Below are 19,820 nucleotides of genomic sequence, written 5' to 3' on the forward strand. Positions count from 1 at the left end.
TCCAATCTGTAGGAAAAGTCCCCAGTATAGCATAGACTATAAAATAAAACTTAAGTTTTTTGCAAAGTTCTACCTGTATGTCTTTATCTTTTAGCAACTGACAAGATACGCTGAAATACCTGATGGTGCAAACAAGATGTTTCCAGCTGTTAAGGTCTTCTCACACGCAATACGATATTTTAAAGATCATTTTATTCAGACCTTCGAACAAAAAGGGACGTTTTTCAAAGAAGACAAAATAGAATGGATCTTAACCATTCCCATTGTGTGGACAGGTGCTGCAAAAGATTTCGTGATAGATGCGGCAGACGATGTAAGTTTTGAACTTTATTTTCCTCTTTTAGTCATTTAAGGCCTCATTAAGTTTTTAATAAATACGATGGTCACACTTTTTTTTAAAACATGAGAAATTTAAACATTTTTGTTTGTAATATTTTCAACAATGATTTACCTTGTTTTATTTTATTTAATAAAAAGATACCGTAGTAACTAAAATTATTCCTTACTTGTCATAAAACAAGATTTTATACTTTCCGTAAGATAGAGATGGGAACTTAATCATCTTTGTAGAGACGAAAGGGCCAGTTTATTGCCAATGTGTTGCTAAAAACAATTTACAATGTTTTAAATCTAATAATCGCGAAAAATAAATAAATACTTAATTGTTCAGATATGATATCACAGTATATAAAACTGCGTTAAAAAAGATAGCAGAAACAAAGGAAAATATCAACAAAATATTCAATTTCTTGTAGTTTGACGGTCTTTAACCTATTTTTTTTTTAATATTTTCACTCTTGCTTCGTATTCCAGACAATATAAAAAGAAATTATATTCATATCTTAAAATGAATTCTCGACAGAACATTGAAACATGTAATACCTTAAAATAAAATTTTAAATTTGATTAAACCCAGTAGGCTACAATGGTGTAAATTAAGTTGGTAATGTCCATATAACACTAAAACAAATTCTGTTTTTTATATCCCCCGATCGAGAGTATATTTATTTTTGTCCTATATGTCCTTTTGTCTGTCTGTCTGTTGTCAAGTTTCAGCTAGCCCATAACTACTCGGTGTCAAGGGTAAGGCTTTAATATTAGTTATGAGTGCTAATTATGACAAGATCTGTCCATTGATACAAAAATTTTTTACCATGTGACCATGTGATATCAACTTCTGTCTACATCCCAATTGCGAATTTTGAGCCATCCGGAGACAAAGTGTTTTTTTTTTTTTTTTGCTTTGCTCTTCAAAGGCTGGTTTACCTGTACATCAAGTAACAATTGCATCGGAACCAGAGGCAGCCACATTGTGGTACAAACATTCACAAAAAGAACAAGTTTCAAGTCCTATGGAAACAGGATCTCGTACTGGCCATTGCAATTATATTGTTCTCGATGCAGGTAGTTAATTTTTAATGATGTATTCTTTCAATATGTTTTCTTTTAATATAAGATATTTACGTTATAGTTAAAAATGGTTACGCTAATTATATACATTTTTTTGCTCATCAATGATATATGTATGCTAGTGATGAAATTTAAGCAATCAATTGTATTTTCTATTGAAATATACTGACACACTGATACAACTTTACACTAATGTAAGTTACCTGGTGGTATGTTACAAACAGCGCAAAAGCACGATGTTACAATTACACTAGTGCGTGTTACTTAACGCTAGCGTGTTGTTGTTGTATCAATTTGCTCTAATGCATTGTTATAAACGCACTAGCGCGTTTCATTGATAACAAGGAAGCATTCAAAATATTCTAACTAAACAAAATCAATATTCTAATGCAATTGTTTAGTAAAGTACCTTTTGATTGGCTAATGCACTGGTGTTTGAAGCAGTAAAACAAGCATTAACCTGAGTAAAAGCTTTTCATTGTGACGTCATAATAGAGCAACGCAATAACACAATTCTCCGTGACGTATTTTATGTAACGAAACTCAACAGAATAAGACGTTAGCAACACACAAAATGCATGGATTGCCTTAGAATGGGAATAACTGATCTTCTAATTTGGTATTTGCGACCGTAAATGTTGATTTAACGGTGGCATACATCCGTTTTACCGGCTCTGCTTAGGCGTCGCATATGCTAGATTAGAAGATAGTTATTCAATAAATATATGTACATGTTGGCGTCATAGTATGGACGATGACGTCCATTGTAGAACACAGGTTTTCATGATATTGTAATTTAACTCCAGAAAGTGAATAGAAAGAATAGAAACAAATTTTAATCTGTTTTTTTAATAGAGAGGTTTAGCAAGCTCACTTGTACGTGTACTTGTACGTGTAAACTACAACTCAGAATTACACGTACACGTTAACATGTTTAGCAAAGTATAACCTGTACTTGTACTTGTAAGATTTTAAATGTAAAAGTAGATTACATTTAAAAATCATCCGAAAAAGCAATGATTTTAATACGGATATCACCGTTTCACATAAATATATGCATGTACTCATGAGAAAAAGATTGTACAGATTTCTTATATTTTTAATCGGTCAAAGCCTGTTTCGAAGACCTAGATGTTGTGATTTTAATTCCCTATCAATTCATATTTTTCAATTACTGACGTTCAGTTCTTTTATCAGTATTTGCATAAAATATTCAAGTTTTAGAAAAACGCACATTTAATGAAAAATAAACAGCAGTTGAAGAATTATAAGCTACAAGTTTTGACTTACGTGTACTTGGCAATCTACACGTAGCCTGTGTAAGAGGATACGTGTAGAAATTCGTCATTAGCAAAAGTGATGACGTAATGCACAGATTTCTAGTGCTACACGTACACGTTGGTTTGCTAAACCTCTCTATTAATTAAAAAAACAAGTTTAAAAATTTTAATGGGAACGCAGCACAGTAAGGTTACAGTAAGGATGCGGGGCCTAATTTGTACGGGAAATGTTTACTATGACGTCACTCATAATATAAGGTCTTCAAAATACTACAAAATGAAATTATTTGCTATTTCAAACAGCTTGATAGTTGTATACTACATACAAACTTACTATTACATGCAGTTTTGTCGTTTGTTAAATCCCAAACAACGGTATATAAACGATGCATCGATCGCAATGCACTTGTCAATGTGACGTCATCTCGCAAAAATGACGCAGTTTGTACATAGTGAGAGGCTGATCAAGTCACATTTTGTACAATGAAAAATGTCTTTTGTTCTCAAATAAAATATTATTTGCAGTTAAATAAAAAGCCGTTAACTTGAATGCCATGTCTATTTTAGTATTTTATTTATAAACTGTACGTACATTGTCCAGGCAAGTGATACTGTCGTATGTTTATGCAGATTCATTGAAAAAGTAATGGAAGGGGCCTAATAAATCGGTTTATTGCAAGGACATACCCTCAATTATCTTGTCAAGATTTTACACATAAACTCAAGAAACATTAAGATATTTAAAAAGTGCTGCGAACCTCTTGAAATCTTGCAAATAAATTAATTATAGCTATATTTAGTGTAGTTGACCAGCAAAATATTCAATCTGCCGTCCAACAAATTAAATTTTAGCAATTAAAAAGGGATTCTTTATAGGTTCGCAGCACTTTTTACAAACTACATATAGTGTTGAAAAGGATTATGAATTAAACTAAGATTTTTAACTTGGTTTTGCCCTTGCAATATTGAAATTTATAGATGACCTCTAAACTGCAAGTATAATTGCTAAAGTCATGTGATGTCGACATCACATGACAAGTCTAAATAAAAAAAAAAAACTAAAAGTCCCCAATATGTTGATTTAAACCACATTCCATTTTTTTCATATCAGTGAATTCCTAAAAAAAATTGCCCATCCTAATAAAGTATATATTTTTTATCTTAAAAAAAATCGCCAATATTTCCATTTGTAACCTTAACTGTGCTGCGAATAGAAGTGGGTCAGTCACGTGATCAAATCCTGTGCAAGACGAAGGCCTTCTCAGGAGATTTGATCACTTACCGACCCACTTCAATTCTCATTGAATTTAATAAACTTGTTATATATTACTTATATATTCATTTGAGATGGACAATAAAATATATTCGGATATAAATATTACACTAGCCGGTCGCCGTAGATTTCCGACAAACGTGACCAAGGCGTATATCGGCTTGAAAGGCGGTTTCACTTCGAATTCATTGGGCTAAGCTAGGATTGTTTTTCGAAGGCAATGTTTTGTTAAAGGTTACTTGTGACGTGACGGTGTAGTGAATGGACGTGTCCTTTATCCGCTCCGCTCTTTTGACATATATTTTTCTTGGATTTTTCTTTATTGTGCTGTTTTGTGTATATATACTGTGTACAGTGGTTTTGGGAAGTGTTTTCCTTTTCATTTGGAAGTTTTCCTTGGAAAAGGCGAGCGTATTTGTGTTTATTGCTATTGTGTTTAAATCAACAGTGTGCTAAACCTAGGTGAGTGAAGCTCACACTGAGTTTTGATTGAACAATGGAGCAAACAAAAATGTTAAAACCCGTATATCTAAGGAACAGAGATATCCAGACGGACAAGAGCAACTATGTAACAGATTATAACTTAGCATGTGCGGTGGGTACGGTTATTTCAGATATCAAATGCATCCAAAGGGACAGAGACCTATGGAGAATTTATGTAGAATCGCGTGAAAGTAGGAATTTTCTTGTATCGGAAGGCTTCGAACTGCGAAATAAAACAGTTTCTGTTTTCGATACAAATCCCTTTTCAGCAGGGACAGAGAACCCTAACGAAGAGGTTGTACGAGTAACAGTTAGGGGGGTCCCCCTCTCTGTTGATGACACATGCATTAAAAATATGCTCGAAAAACTAGGGGCAACTCTTACCTCTGACATTAAGTATGAAAAAATTCGAAATCCAAATACTTTAAAAATGACAGAAATATTAAATGGCAATCGATTTGTCTACATAAAACCATTAGAAAAGGGGAAATTTCTACCAAGAAATAGTGAGTGTGCAGGTCTCAAATGCTCAATTTCTCATCTTGGTCAACCAAACAAGAAAAGGAGCATGGTGTGTACCAACTGCTGGGGAGAAGACCATTTAAGGTACAATTGCGAATACGAGGCCTGTTGTAAAGTCTGCCGGAACCCCGGCCATTCCCCGGGAGACACAGCCTGTCCTAAGCACGATTCATCTTCCAAAGAAATCATTACTTTCAGTGGAAAAGATGATGTCTTGTCTAATTTCTACCCGTGCGATATTACAGTGTTTGGTGTTTCTCATGCTTCCGCAGAGCATGCTTTTCAGTATAGCAAAGCGATGCGAGCAGGCGACATCATAAAGGCATCCGCTGTCAGAAATGCCGATACTGCGTTAGACGCCAAGCGTATCGGGTCTCAGGTGACCGTTCCAGATCATTGGCTTCAGGAGAGAGACGACGTTATGCGTCAGGTCATCGAAGCGAAATTCGATCAAGTGATTGAGTTCAAGGAAAAACTTTCCTCTGTCGAATCATCTACTCTTCTCGTTGAAGCCGCCTATGATGACTATTGGGGGTCTGGACTCGACAAAAAAGGAACGCAGTACACTGAGATTAGCGCGTGGCCAGGGAAAAACACTATGGGCCAAATTCTGACGGATATCATGAGATCAAAACGGCCAAATCCAAACACGGCTCAGAAAAGCCAGTTGGTAAGAAACCGCAGAAATAACAGCAAATCAAGTAACAAAACATGAATTGTAAATGTGAATTTACAGACACTGTTAGATTTTTGGAATATTTCTCTTGTCACAAAACATGTTTGTTTTTCACAGATTTTAAATGAATAATCTTGAAATATTGTCAGTAAATGTCCGTGGACTAAACTCGGACGAAAAAAGGGTTAAACTATATACATGGTTACATGATACGAAAATAGATGTTATTTTTTTACAAGAGACCCATTATGTCGAGAAAAATAAGATCAGATATGACTCAAGATGGTTCGGAAAGTCATTTCATTGTTATAGTGACTCATCATTCAGCCGAGGTGTCAGTATTTTATTTAAGAAAGAATTGAATACAGAAATAGTTGAGAAACATGTATCTCATGACGGTAGAAGATTATTTTTAAAAGTAAAAATAAATGAAATATTCTATTCATTTATAAATATTTATGCACCAAACTCTGTAAAAGAAAGAGGTCTATTTTTTCAAACATTGCATAGTTTCATGCATAAAAAATGTACACCAGATGATGATAATATTATTTTATGTGGTGATTTTAATTGTAAAATTGATAATGATTGCGATCAAAGTATTCAAAAGCTAAAAAAAATACTAAAATCGTTTGATTTAATAGATACATGGAAAACGAAATATCCAACCTCAGATGGATATACATGGTGCAATTCAGAAAATATTCCTAGTAGTAGAATAGATTATATATTTTTAAGCAAAAATTTTGCCTTGGACTTAAAGAACATAATTATACGTAAAATTCCTGGAACAAATTTCGGAAAAAGAATGTCCGATCATAGGGTATTAAAAATATCATTTAAATTAGATGAGAAAAAACGAGGTAGTGGGTACTGGAAGTTAAACAATTCCCATTTAACTGATTTAGAATATAAAAAAGGAATTAAAAATATAATAAGTGAGCTACAAGAACAACAGGTTAACCCGATAGATAGGTGGGAATCTTTCAAAATTAAAGCAAGAGATTTTTCTATTAGATTCGCAAAAAAATCAAGTCAAAATATTAAGCAAAAAATTAACTTATTAGAAAAGGAATTAGATAAAATAGAAGAATCAAATTTTCAAAATATTGACATGAACAAAAAACGCAAAATAGAAAGAGAATTAGATGAGCTTTATGACAAAAAGTGTAAAGGTGCCTTTATAAGATCACGATCGAAATGGATGTTAGAAGGTGAAAAATGTTCAAAATTTTTTCTTAATTTAGAAAAAAGTAGACAAAAACAAAATGTCATAAAAGAATTAAAGATAAATAACAATAATATAGAGACTACGGATGACATTTTAGGCGCTATGTGTGAATTTTATGAAAATCTATACGCTTCAAATAATATATCTGACGATGGCATAGACAATTATCTATCTTCAATTGAACTGGAAAATACACTAAGCGAAAGCGATGCTAATTTCTGTGAACAATTTCCTTCTCTAGAAGAATGTTCTGAAGCAGTATTTAATCTAAAACCTAACAAATCGCCCGGGTTAGATGGTCTCACAAACGAATTTTATCAATGTTTTTGGAAAGATATACAACCTCTATTTTACGAAGCATTGAAAAATATTTTTGAAAATGAACAAATGAGTTTTTCACAGAGAGTTGCAGTTATCTCTCTTTTATATAAGAAAGGCGATGAAAAAAATTTAAAAAACTATCGCCCAATCAGTTTAACTAATACTGACTATAAAATAATTGCTTTTATATTTGCAAAAAGACTGCAAAATGTTATTGGAAATATAATCAATGAAAACCAATCTGCATATATCAAAGGGAGATATATTGGTGAAAATGCTAGAATTATTTTAGATATATTAGAATATTGTGAAGAAACCAACAATGATGGGATATTATTATTTTTAGACTTCGAAAAAGCTTTTGATTCGATAGAATGGAATTTTCTATTCAAAACTTTAGAAAAGTTTAACCTTAAAACAAACTTTTTGAAATGGATGAAAATTCTTTATAAAAATCCAGTATTTCGATTAAAAAACAATGGATGGGTATCTAAAACATGCAAGATGTCAAGGGGAATTCGACAGGGGTGTCCGATATCAGCGATATTATTTTTATTTGTCGCTGAAATTCTAGCTCTAAAAATCAAGAATAACGACCAGATTTCTGGAATAAAACTCTCAGATAGGGGTAAAGAATATAAACATGTACATCATGCAGACGATCTTACATTATTTTTAAAAAATGTGGAATCAATGAAAGAATGTCTTAAAACAATACACGAGTTCTCTAACTACGCCGGATCCAAGTTGAATATAGATAAAACTGAATGCATCTTGACAGGAGCATTGAGTCGTGTCGGAGAAAAAATAGAAGGTATAAAAGTAAATACTTCATCTCTTAAATGTTTGGGCATATACATAGGTGTAAATAAAGATGAATGCTATAGAAAAAATTGGGTTGATAAATGCGAAAATATGCAAAAACTCTTTGAATCATGGAAAAAAAGAAAACTCACAATTTTTGGTAAGACTGAAATAATAAACAGCTTAGGTATAAGTAAATTCATCTATGTTGCGTCTATCTTACCTATTCCACAAGAAAACGAATTAAAAAAAATAAATAAATTAATTTTCAACTTCCTTTGGGACTCCAGAGACAGGATTAAACGGAATACATTAATTGGCAAAATAGAAGAAGGGGGGATTGGAGTAGTTGACGTACTTACTAAGTTTCAAGCATTAAAAGCTGCTTGGATACCACGCCTTATAAATAATGCTGATCACAACTCTTTGCACTCTCACCTTGAGAATTTATTAGAGACATATAATGTAAATTTTGAATATATATTAAAAACCAACAGCAGTGGTCTAAACGACTTTGACCCATTTAAAAGATTACCATTGTTTTATAAAGAAATTTTTATTTATTTTAATCAATGTAAAACACTTCCTGACTTAAAAAGGATGAATATAAACGAAATTCTACAAGAACCAATATGGAATAATAGACTCTTTTTATTTAAGGGGAAAACGATATTCTTTAAACACTGGGTTAAAAATATAAAATATGTAAAAGACCTGTTTTCAGATGCTGGTTTTAAAACTATCGGAAATATAGGAGAAGAAATTCAAAAAAAGTCAAATATATTGTGTGAATATAAAATAATTTACTCTGTTTTTAAATATATTAGAGAAAAAAATGGATATCAACAACATAAATTTATTAATATAAAGAACAAAAGGTATTTTAATTTTCATGGAAACTATTGTAAGATTGAAAGTAAGAAGTGTCTTTTTTTTTATAATGTCCTTTTGAGTAAGAAATTTTCTCCGCCAAAACATCAGCGTTTACTTGGAGAAACATTCAATGTTAATCAAGAAATGTGGAAATCTATTTATCAGCAAAAGATTAAAGTAGCTGTAGATAAAAACATTGCAGATTTCAATTACAAATTACTACACAATTTACTTTGTTGTAAAAAATATATGGTAAAATGGAAAAAAGAAACCTCAGATAAGTGTTCTATCTGTTCTGTTGTAGAAGACATGCAACATCTTATTTTTGAATGTAAAAATGTTAAATATATCTGGGATATAGCTTCCACTGTGTTGAAAATTAAAATTCAATGGAAAGACATTATTATTGGTTTTTACTTAGAATGTAATAAGAAAACATATTTTTTGAATAATTTTATTTCCTTTATTGCATTAAAGATATATAAATACAAAATGTTCTGTAGAATAGAAAATCTTGATGAAACTGAATATAATATTTTACATTATATAAAAAAATCCACAGTATTTTGGTGCAAAGTAATTAAATGTTGTAATTATTCACTTAATGTTGATATTATTGATAAGTTTACAAAATTACTGTAAATTGTATTTGTATGTAAATACATTTATGTATATCAATAATACATTTAGAATTTAGTTTTATCAGTTTAATAATTCCCGCTACTAGCGGTTTCAGTCCCCCTAGTAGTGCTGCTGAAGGGGAACCCAAAGACTGAGCGAGTGTATGTGATCTCCCCTTTAGACAGCAATGGGAATGTGTATTCATATACTCCTCTTATATATTGATTGTAAAATTAATATAATAATGTTTTCAATTATTTATATTTTAGATATATAAAAAACATTCTAATATAAACATTATTTGCTTATAAAAAAAAAGGTAACTATTATTACTTATGTACACTATTTGTCTTACAATATCAATAATCATCCTGCGAGGTGATATAGAATTAATTTTTGTAAATGTATTTAGATGGAGTTTAGTCAGGGCCCCATCCCTGGCAACTGTCATAAATATTTGAGTAGGGAATTCTTATGTTATAACATAGGTCTGGGAAATAAAATCTATAAAAAAAAAAAAAAAAAAAAAAAAAAAAAAAAAAGGTTACTTGTGATAATAGTGAAAAGATTATTGACTGGGTACTTTTTTATTCGTAACCACGGCGTCACGCATGCTGCAATTTTTGTGCAAATGTGTGGAATTATTTCAATTACGGGATAATTGGCTTCTAGCAGCACTTTTTAGGTATAATTTATGTTTATCAACTATATTATTTACTAAAAGAAGTATTAATTATACTCTGGAGTGCTGTTGTTCTGAAAGATTTTTTTTTATCGAAAGACATTTCATTATTAATGGCTTCGTGGTGGTGCATGTCTTTGCCTTAGACACCCTTTTATCCTTATACAATAGTGAATAATTGTTAACATTTTATCAGCGGCTCTGGTAAATTGTAAAATTTAATTTTCTTTCAAATGTCTAAATTTCCTGAGAAATGATTTTATCAATATAATTAAGATTTGATGTTTGGTCCGATCCATTTTCATTGCTATACAAAGCACTTTCCTTAACATACCCGCGATTGTCAATTTCAGCTAGCGCATTGTTCCAAAAACGCTGGTATACTTTTGAGCAACGGGTTCACTGAATCACTATACTCACTTTTAATTTGAAAGCGGAGGGAAGGGGATGTAAATACTTAATATATGATTCGAACTTCCAAAATACAATAACCTAAAAACGTAAGGATCTTATAACAAATTAATATGTAATGAATTTAAAGAGTCTCCTTTAAAAATGACTTCATGGTTTTAGTCACATAATGATCTAGACATGTGAATGAAATTGATTCCCTCATGTTTTGAAATTGGCGAGGGCTGATAAACATTCGATGTGTGATTTTTTAATACAATTGCAACTGATAATTCAAAAAATGATTTAAAAAAAATACTTTTCATTTTATCGTTTTGTTTAAGTTTACGAGCTGAATGCAGATATATATATATATATATATATATATATATATATATATATATATATATATATATATATATATATATATATATATATATATATATTGTTAGGAAAAATTCGACATCCTCTTTAGCAATGAACGGGGTTTGGTAAGTTTATCAAATGGTAAAGCCTTCGAGATCAAGATACCATTAACGTATCGACTTATAAATGGATAAAAATATATCAGATAGAACAATCTTTTATAATATATTATGAAAGATGGCAATCATTGTTTTTTAAGGAGGAGTAGTCGATATTACTTTTTGTGAGGACACGAACGATGGGATATCAGTAAAAACTTACCAAAAGGATGTGCAGCATGGGGGCATTGGTGTTGATCAAGGGTTTGAAAGTATATTGAGAGATATCGTAGGCGACTCTCTGCTTGAGAGATACAAACAGAAGCACACAAAAGACTATGCAGCACTCTTCAGAGGCTTCGAAGCGATAAAGAAATCATACAATGAGAAAAGTGCAGCAAACCAGAACTTTTCTTTCAGCATACCACTTTCCCTTGAAAACGAGTGTAGAAAAAGATTGAACATGGATTTAAACTTACTCACAAGCAAAACAGATTACAGGAATCATATCCGTTGGGATAAAGAACAAGTCTACATCTATTTGCCTACGTTTGTCGATCTTTTTAAGTCGGTGTGCGAGAAAATAGTTATTAAATTGCAAACATTTTTGAAGTCATTTCAAGTAACATATGACAGTAAAATTCTGATGGTTGGAGGGTTTTCAGAGAATGCTCTTTTAAAAGATGCTGTGAAAAATGCTTTCCAGGGATTAACTGTTATCTTTCAAGAGAACCCTGAACTTGCAATCATGAAAGGAGCCCTACTATTTTGCCCCGATCTTGTGCTCAGCGGTTCCTGGTTTGACAAATTAGAAAAATATCCCAATCAAAGTAAGATTTTAGTATCTTTTTGTGTCCTTTTGGTTTTTTTTTTCACTTCTGCAGGGACGTCCCATACTTAAGTGATGTATCCCAAAATGTAAACCATGAAGACGCTCAACGGTGAGAATTGTGTGGAAATATCAATATTTTTCATGACAAGATTATCTCTACTAAGTCAAATCTAAAAAAAGATTTCCTTTCTATTCCGGGGGTTGGGTGGAAAAAGAAAGAACAAGGTTCACTTTTGCCTTATTTGGCCCTGTGATTTTTGAAAAACTTAAACTGCATAGATTTAGTTATCAATACATTAGATATCACTTAGATCGTTGGTGACTGCGTATCTATCAAAAATGACCCCATACTCTGGCTAGTAAATGCTCTGTGACGTCATGAAAGGCGTCCATTTCCTCATATTCTGAAAAAGTCTTCAAAAAAGGCGAATTTTTAAAGCTATTTTTCATATTTATTATAGAACGCAACCTCTGATCTAAATTAAAATATGCAACTAGTGAATGATAGAACTGTTTGACAGGATTAATGGACATGTTTTATTTTTTAGATCAGAGGGTACACTTATATTATTTTTCCTCACTGAAAGTACTCAATTATACCTGTTTACCTAAAAATCCAAGAACAATGCAATTTTATAAAGCCAGTTCTCCTTGACATGGACATTGAGAAGAAATTTTTTAATAGGATATGAAAGCACCAAGTCTCTATTTTATTTTAAAGTTTCAAATAGAAAATCAGGTGTTGATCAATTAGGTGGTTATCTACAGGGCCATTTTATTCATAAAGTGAACCGGCTTCTTTGCATGTTCATTGTTTTTTTTCTCATTGCAAAGAATGAGCAATCACACCCTGTCTAATATTTATATTGATATGTCAGATTAGCAGTTATAATAAGTTATAATATTTATTATAAATTTTCTAGTAGAATTAACAAAATTATTTAATATTTAGTTTTTTTATTTAGTTAAGTTTTTTTTTTACTTTAAAGCTAAACCACATGTACATGAGCAGCCGATAAAAGATATGGGACAAAAAGACGTTATGTACACACAAACAGAAAAAGAGAGAAGTATTTTATATTTTTTATATCAAATTTTAAACATAAACTTGTGAATACTTTTCAAATTAAAAAAGATTAGGAAGCATTTGCATAAACAGAAAAGTACACAAGCTTCCATTAAGGTTGAACACCGGTTTTGAGACGAGAGTTATCATAAATAGCAAATTGTAATGAAATATGGATATAATTAACGGTATTAAAGCTCAAAGTCCATTTTGACAATACAAATCGTGGGCAGCACAAACAAGGATTTAAAAAATAAAAACAGAAACAGGTAAAATACAAGATCAAGCAACATATGCTGACCAATCACATCGCCGTGTGCAACTTTGCAACAGTTGAAAAAAATAAGGCGTTCACCTTCAATAACGGAGGCAAAAGAAAATGTAGCGCGCAATACTGTTAACCAACTTTTATTCGCGTGCGAGAAATATCCGCGAGTTTCGTGACCTTCTCTTAATCGCGAATATTAATCGCCGTGCACCAATAATTTTCCTTATTGTATTTGTAGAGAATGTTTCCTCAGTCACGAAAATTAGTTGCAGCGGATTTATTTCAAATTGACGAATCGCAAATAAATGATAACTCAAATGAAAGTTCGTTTACAGTAATTTAAATGGATCAGAGTCATGTTATTTTCTCCGAGATGCAAAAAAGAACATTAGGATAAAGCGTCCTAAAATATTAATATAACAACATTTGACATTTGCCACACGGGCGGACAGCTCTACTCCAAATGTCTTAAAAACGAACAACAAATTGTTCACAATACCGAATGCAAATTTTTGCCATTCTCCGTTGGACGTATTAAATTCGTGAAGCCATCGAATGCAAGAATGACTAGAAACAGTACCATAATGCTTGAAAACTGAGGAATAGATATTAAAGGAATGAATCTAAAAAAAAATGTTCCCTATACCTTTAAGATTGTCCTTACTGCAAACAGAGAAAACAAGAATATGGCAAACGCGGTGCAAACTCGATCCGGAAAAGTAAAAAAATAAATTACCTTATTGAGTCATCTTAGGTTAAATTTATTTTTAATAATCTGAAATTGGATTTTTGTGGTAATATATAATATATATATATATATATATATATATATATATATATATATATATATATATATATATATATATATATATATATATATATATAATGTACTTTTAGAAAATCTTGTTGACATCTACAATCTTGGGGGCATCAACGAAAAAGCACTAGTTATAGCTGCAATAGACTTTGGAACGTCATATTCTGGGTATGGCTTCATCTTGAAAGTAGAACTTCAAAATGATTCGGCTAAACCGTATATTCCTATTTGGCAGACTCGAACAGGGGGTTTGTTTTCAGCTAAGGTTCCTACATCACTGTTACTGAACAGAGAAAAGCAATTTATTGCATTTGGTTTCGAAGCAGATGATATGTACATGAATCTAAAATGTGATGAAGAGCATTTTGACTATTACTATTTTCCAAGATTCATGACAAATTTTACTGGAATGGAAAGGGGAGAGGTAAGTTACATTTATAAAAAAACGTTTGTTTTCTTAACAAAGCACCTCTCGAATTAAAGGCATCTCAGTTCATTTTGTATACACGTATGTTTGGAGAAAACGCCTACGCGTTTAATGAATTGAAACGGTGAACGGAGTAAAAAAAAGACCAGACTGACAGGTATAACAGTGCAGGGAACTACAGTTTCGATGCTGATTTTTATGCTTCCTCTGCTTGCTGATTTATTACTAGGATAGCCTTATCCTGACGCTAGATTTCAATTTGGTCAATGCTACTAAAAGTAGGATCAAATTACCGGAAGTAGATAATTGAATTTCGGCATTGTCATTTAAAGTAATAAAAGTGCCTTATACAATTATTTTAACCATATAATTTTTCTCTGTATAAGTAATTCTGAAAATTAAAAAAAATCCCTCCCTATTTTCATTTTTATATGGAAGAGAAAATTTGATTTTTCTGGGTCAAGTGGGATAATGCTGGTTTTAGGTAGGTTAATATTGTTTTATCCTTTGCTTGCTGATGCTGAATCTGGTATTGCTGTTTTCGAATGCTGATCTTAATCCTAGCTGAACTGGATGCTGATGATACTTATGCTTATGCTGATGCTAGTTTATGTAACAGAATCAGTTCCCTGCATTGTAGGGACAATAACGTTCCTGCAATGACACACAACTACTTCTCTCACAGTTCCTACACAGTGGAAACCAGTCATAATCACACGTGGCACCTGGTCATACTAAAAGCAGTTAAATCTTCAGTATGAAATTGAAGTTAAAGCAATTTTGTCAGTAAGCAGTACTCCAAATGGATCTAAAATGTTGTTTGTCACTTTTTGCAAAGAGAAAAGCACTCTTACATCTCATTTCTTGAGATTTGTATATGTTTTACTATTCCACTTAGAGCGATTTTTTTAATTTTGTTTCTATCACAAAACTTTGTTTGAAAAAATATATATTTTTTTATTTATGCACTTGTTTTCATATAGAATTTGATACCAGATATTATGGGCAAGGAGATTCCAGCTGTGGATTTACTCTTTATGGCGATAAAATACTTTCACCACGAATGCCTGAACAGTCTGAAACAAAAAGGAAAAGAACTTATGCCAGATGAAATAGCTTGGACATTTCCTGTTCCATCACATTGGAAGGATTCTGCAAAGGGTTTAATACAAAAAGCAGCAATTAATGTATGTTTAACATCTAATAAAAAAAATTACAAAGTTGATCTTAAAAGGGTTTTATATAAAATAAGATTTTTTTTTCTCCTTACATAGGCTGGTATATCTTCAAACAATGTATTTATCGTACTTGATCCTGAGGCAGCATTGGTTTATTACAACAGTCTTCACAAGTTCGGAACTGAAAGCGGAGAAATCAAAGACATGTTTCACCCTGGCAGAAAGTACTTGCTTCTGGATGTTGGTGGTATGTTTTTTCTCTCTCTATCAATCTCCCTCTCTCTTTTGATATCTTTTAGCATATGCATGTAAAAATAAGACATTTAAACCTGTATGAATTTTTTGACTGACACCATGTGCGTGAGGCAGTATAGGATCAATTTTTAAGGTAAAAAGCTAAGAGGCTACAGCTTACCAGCGAAATTTTCTACAAGCTGATTTTTACGAATTTCTAACCTGTGATTTAGCAACAAAACCAGAATATGAAACAATAATTACACGGTATACAATAATTGCAACTAAAAAACATTGATATTATATGTTTAGTTTCTCTAGTTTTCTTGCATGCAACATTATATTCACTGCCATTCTTAAAAGGTCTTGTCCGTGAGATTTTTTCTGCATTTCTACAGTGTTGGAATTGTCGAATAAAAAAGCGCTTTAAGCATAATTTCAGGATGTTTTTTTTTATCGAGGAGGGGATGGGGGGTCAATACATTGTATCAAGAATTTTTTTAAGGATAAAAAACTTCATTTCTTTCATCATGAAGTAAGAGGTGAAAATAACCTATGTATATTTTTCTGTGTTTCCCAGGAGTGAGAATTTACCAAAAATATACCAAAAATTAAAAGTTCATGCAAAGATTAGACCGATCATTCAGATAATGTCAATATTGTAGTCATGCCATAGACGAATATAGCAATCTAATTTCTTCTTTTTATTTTAGGTTTGAGGCTTGATATATATGTATATGAATCATTACAAAATGGAAAACTGCTGGAGCTTGTTACAAGGAGCGTTAAGAATCTTGGTGGAGTAAACGTAGATGAAGCCTTCGAAGCCTTTTTGGTGGAATTATTTAGTAAAAACGTAATGAAGGAACACTTTAAAAAATATTTTTCAGACTACATGGAATTATTTTTTCTGTTTGAAGAGAAGAAACGACGATTTAATTATGGACAAAGCAAAACAATTTCTCTTTGTGTGCCTGTCTCTCTGATTGTCGAATGTGAAGACCAGTTAGGGAAAAATTTGAAAACTGTAATTAATGAATCAAAGTACCGTGATCATATAAATGTGCGGCACGATAAGCTCATTATTGACATGGATTTGTTCAAAAGTTTCTTCGAGCCAACTTGTAGTAAAATTATACAACACATGCAGACATTGATGGCTTCTCAAGAACGTTTAGAACTTGAGAAGATTCTCATGGTTGGAGGCTTTTCTGAATCTGAAATGGTACAAAATGCTGTAAAGGATGCTTTTCCGCAATGCCAGGTTTTATCAGTAGGAGCAGGAATCGCTGTCCTCGAAGGAGCTATTCGATTGGTTGGAGGAACCTCTTTTGCGCCACGTATTTCTAAGTACACTTTCGGTGTTGACTCCTTAAGAGTATTCGATCCTAAAATCCACAAGCCTATGAAGAGGAGAAATATTTGTGGAATTGACTATTGTATAGATTTTTTCAGTATCCATGTTAGGATTGGTGAGGTTTTATATGAAGGCAAACATGCATCACGTATGTTTTATTTACCTGTTTATCCAAATCAGTCAGAGATTGGTTTCAGGCTATTTAAGTCAAAATCACCTAATCCGATGTACATCGATGAACCCAATTGTAAGGTTCTAGGAACAGTTACAATAAGCATCCCTACATCGTCATGTACGGAACGTTATGTTAAATGCTGGTTGATCTTCGGAGGGCCAGAGATAACGTGTACAGTAGAATGTCCTCAGACCGAAGAAACCGCATCAATGTCAGTTCAATCGGCCTTCTAAAAATCTAGAGATTGGTGTGTTCGTCCTCAAATAAGACGTGGAATTTGTTAAAGACATCTATTTTCGTAAATTATATTTATCAAAATTGCTATTATATGAAATGGCTATGTTCTACAGATGTAGTCGAAATTTATGTCTTGCTAAAACATCGTATCTTTTTAATGTGAAAATTTTGTTAAGGCCTCTTTTATAATCAAGATGTCTCCTATATGCTTGTTATAATTCAGTTTCTAAAAATTAATTATTTGTGATTCCTTTTTTAAAAAGTTCGAATTTTATTTTATAACCTATTTTTAATAATTTGTATCAATTTTTAGGCAACACCTGTTCGTTAGGGGCAAAAAATGAAAACAGACTTTAAGAAGATATTTATGCAATTTATTCAAAATTCATAATGAGCCAAATATCTTTTTAAAAAAAAGTAGTTAATAATGAATATAGTTGATGAAGTTTGAAATTATTTTTTTTTAAAATATCTCACCTTACATGTAACAAAAGGCTCATGAGAGCTTTTTAGGGGGGCCGACTATAGTTTCCATTGCGCAATATTTCGCGCATCATAGTAAAATGAAGCGTATTTACTGTTTTAATGCAACTTTTTTCGCTTAATTATTGAAATTAAACAAAATTTAAAAATGATAGGTATAAAAATGTAATAACAATTTGATATAACTGATTTTTTAACCGATTTTGCAATTGATAGGTAGGTTGACGACGTTGCAGCGTGTTTATGACGTTATGATAATTTTTATTATATATCTAATGTGTATCACCCAATTTTACTGTTGAATTTACGCTATCACGTGACGTCGTGATCCGATTTTCCGGATCACCAACATGTTGTTTTCTGAATCCATATCACCACTCTCTGAAACTCATGACGTAGTACGCAGAAAAATGACGTTATTTTTCTTGCGCGTTAAAAATTCCCTTGTTATTATGCTTTGTTTTATGGATAAATGTTATGCAATTGATCTCTAAAGTTTTCTTTTGCTATATTTTGCTAGTTATGAGGGGGTATATAATAAATTTATCATTATAACAGTAACTTGATCCGAAGAGCCGTATCACGTCTCGTTGACAGGCGCGGATCATCAGATCAAACTCGACGCTTCGCGTCTCGTTAGATCTGATGATCCGCGCCTGTCAACTCGACGTGATACGACCCTTCGGATCAAGTTACTGTTATAATAATATAATATGTATCTCTGAAAAAAAGGGGTAATAAATAGATAATGAAAGAAAAAGTAATGAACATACGCTCTTGAAACTTAAAACATCGAAATTTGAGAATATCTCCAATATTTTTATTATTTTTTCATGTGAATCCATTGTATACGTCATATTTTGTAATACTCTATGAAAATAGTAAAATTTGCTAATTTTTTGCATTTTGAGGTGCCCCCTCTGGTAACAAGACGGTAGAATTTTGCGTTTCTTACATATATTGTATAATATAGTATTACTCATCAAATATTATAGTTTGAACAGAATGTCTATTGTAGTATTTGTATAATTTGCTTTAAAGTGCCAAAAATTGGCGTTTTCCTATACAATCCTATAGTAAATGTACCTGTATTTTGAGACGGTCCCTCAAAAATACCTGGACAGTAGATTCCCCCCAAACTTTGCATGTACACTGAAGTTAATGTAAGTCATATATGGTATAAAAATGAAGAGTTTTGCTATTGTAGTTTTTACACAAGAAAACTATAGTTTTTTTGTGGAAACGGTATTCTGTGGGAATGGTGTTTTCGTTTTGTGTACAGTTCGTTTTAATTTGTTTTGGGAACTTTACGGTTTGGTGAACGATATGCAAATGAAGTGGGCGGCGCCTTTACCAATGAGAATTTTATTCGCTAATAAATCAAGCCGCTTCTTTCTTTGATTATTTAATAATAATACTCTTTTTATAGATAAAATAAACGGTCAACAAGTTTTTAGTTAAACTGCCATAATTATTTCCTTTTTATTTATGTGTTTTCAAAATTACATGTAATTACATTACTTTATTTATTTCCAGTAAACCAGCTATAATTCTTTTATTCGCAATTTGCTTGTCTGAAATCAATTCACTGCGATTAATTTTCGCGACATAGGAAACATTCTTCTTAAATATAAAGTACATTCTGTAAGATAAAAGGTTTGCAGCGACAAGTATTTGCGAATTTAAGCATGTAAGTGGCGATTTCGCGGATATATC

The sequence above is a fragment of the Saccostrea cucullata genome, unplaced genomic scaffold (assembly GCF_032062105.1).
Source record: "Saccostrea cucullata isolate Sc308-1 unplaced genomic scaffold, CSIRO_AGI_Scuc_v1 ctg1586, whole genome shotgun sequence".
Taxonomy (NCBI): domain Eukaryota; kingdom Metazoa; phylum Mollusca; class Bivalvia; order Ostreida; family Ostreidae; genus Saccostrea; species Saccostrea cuccullata.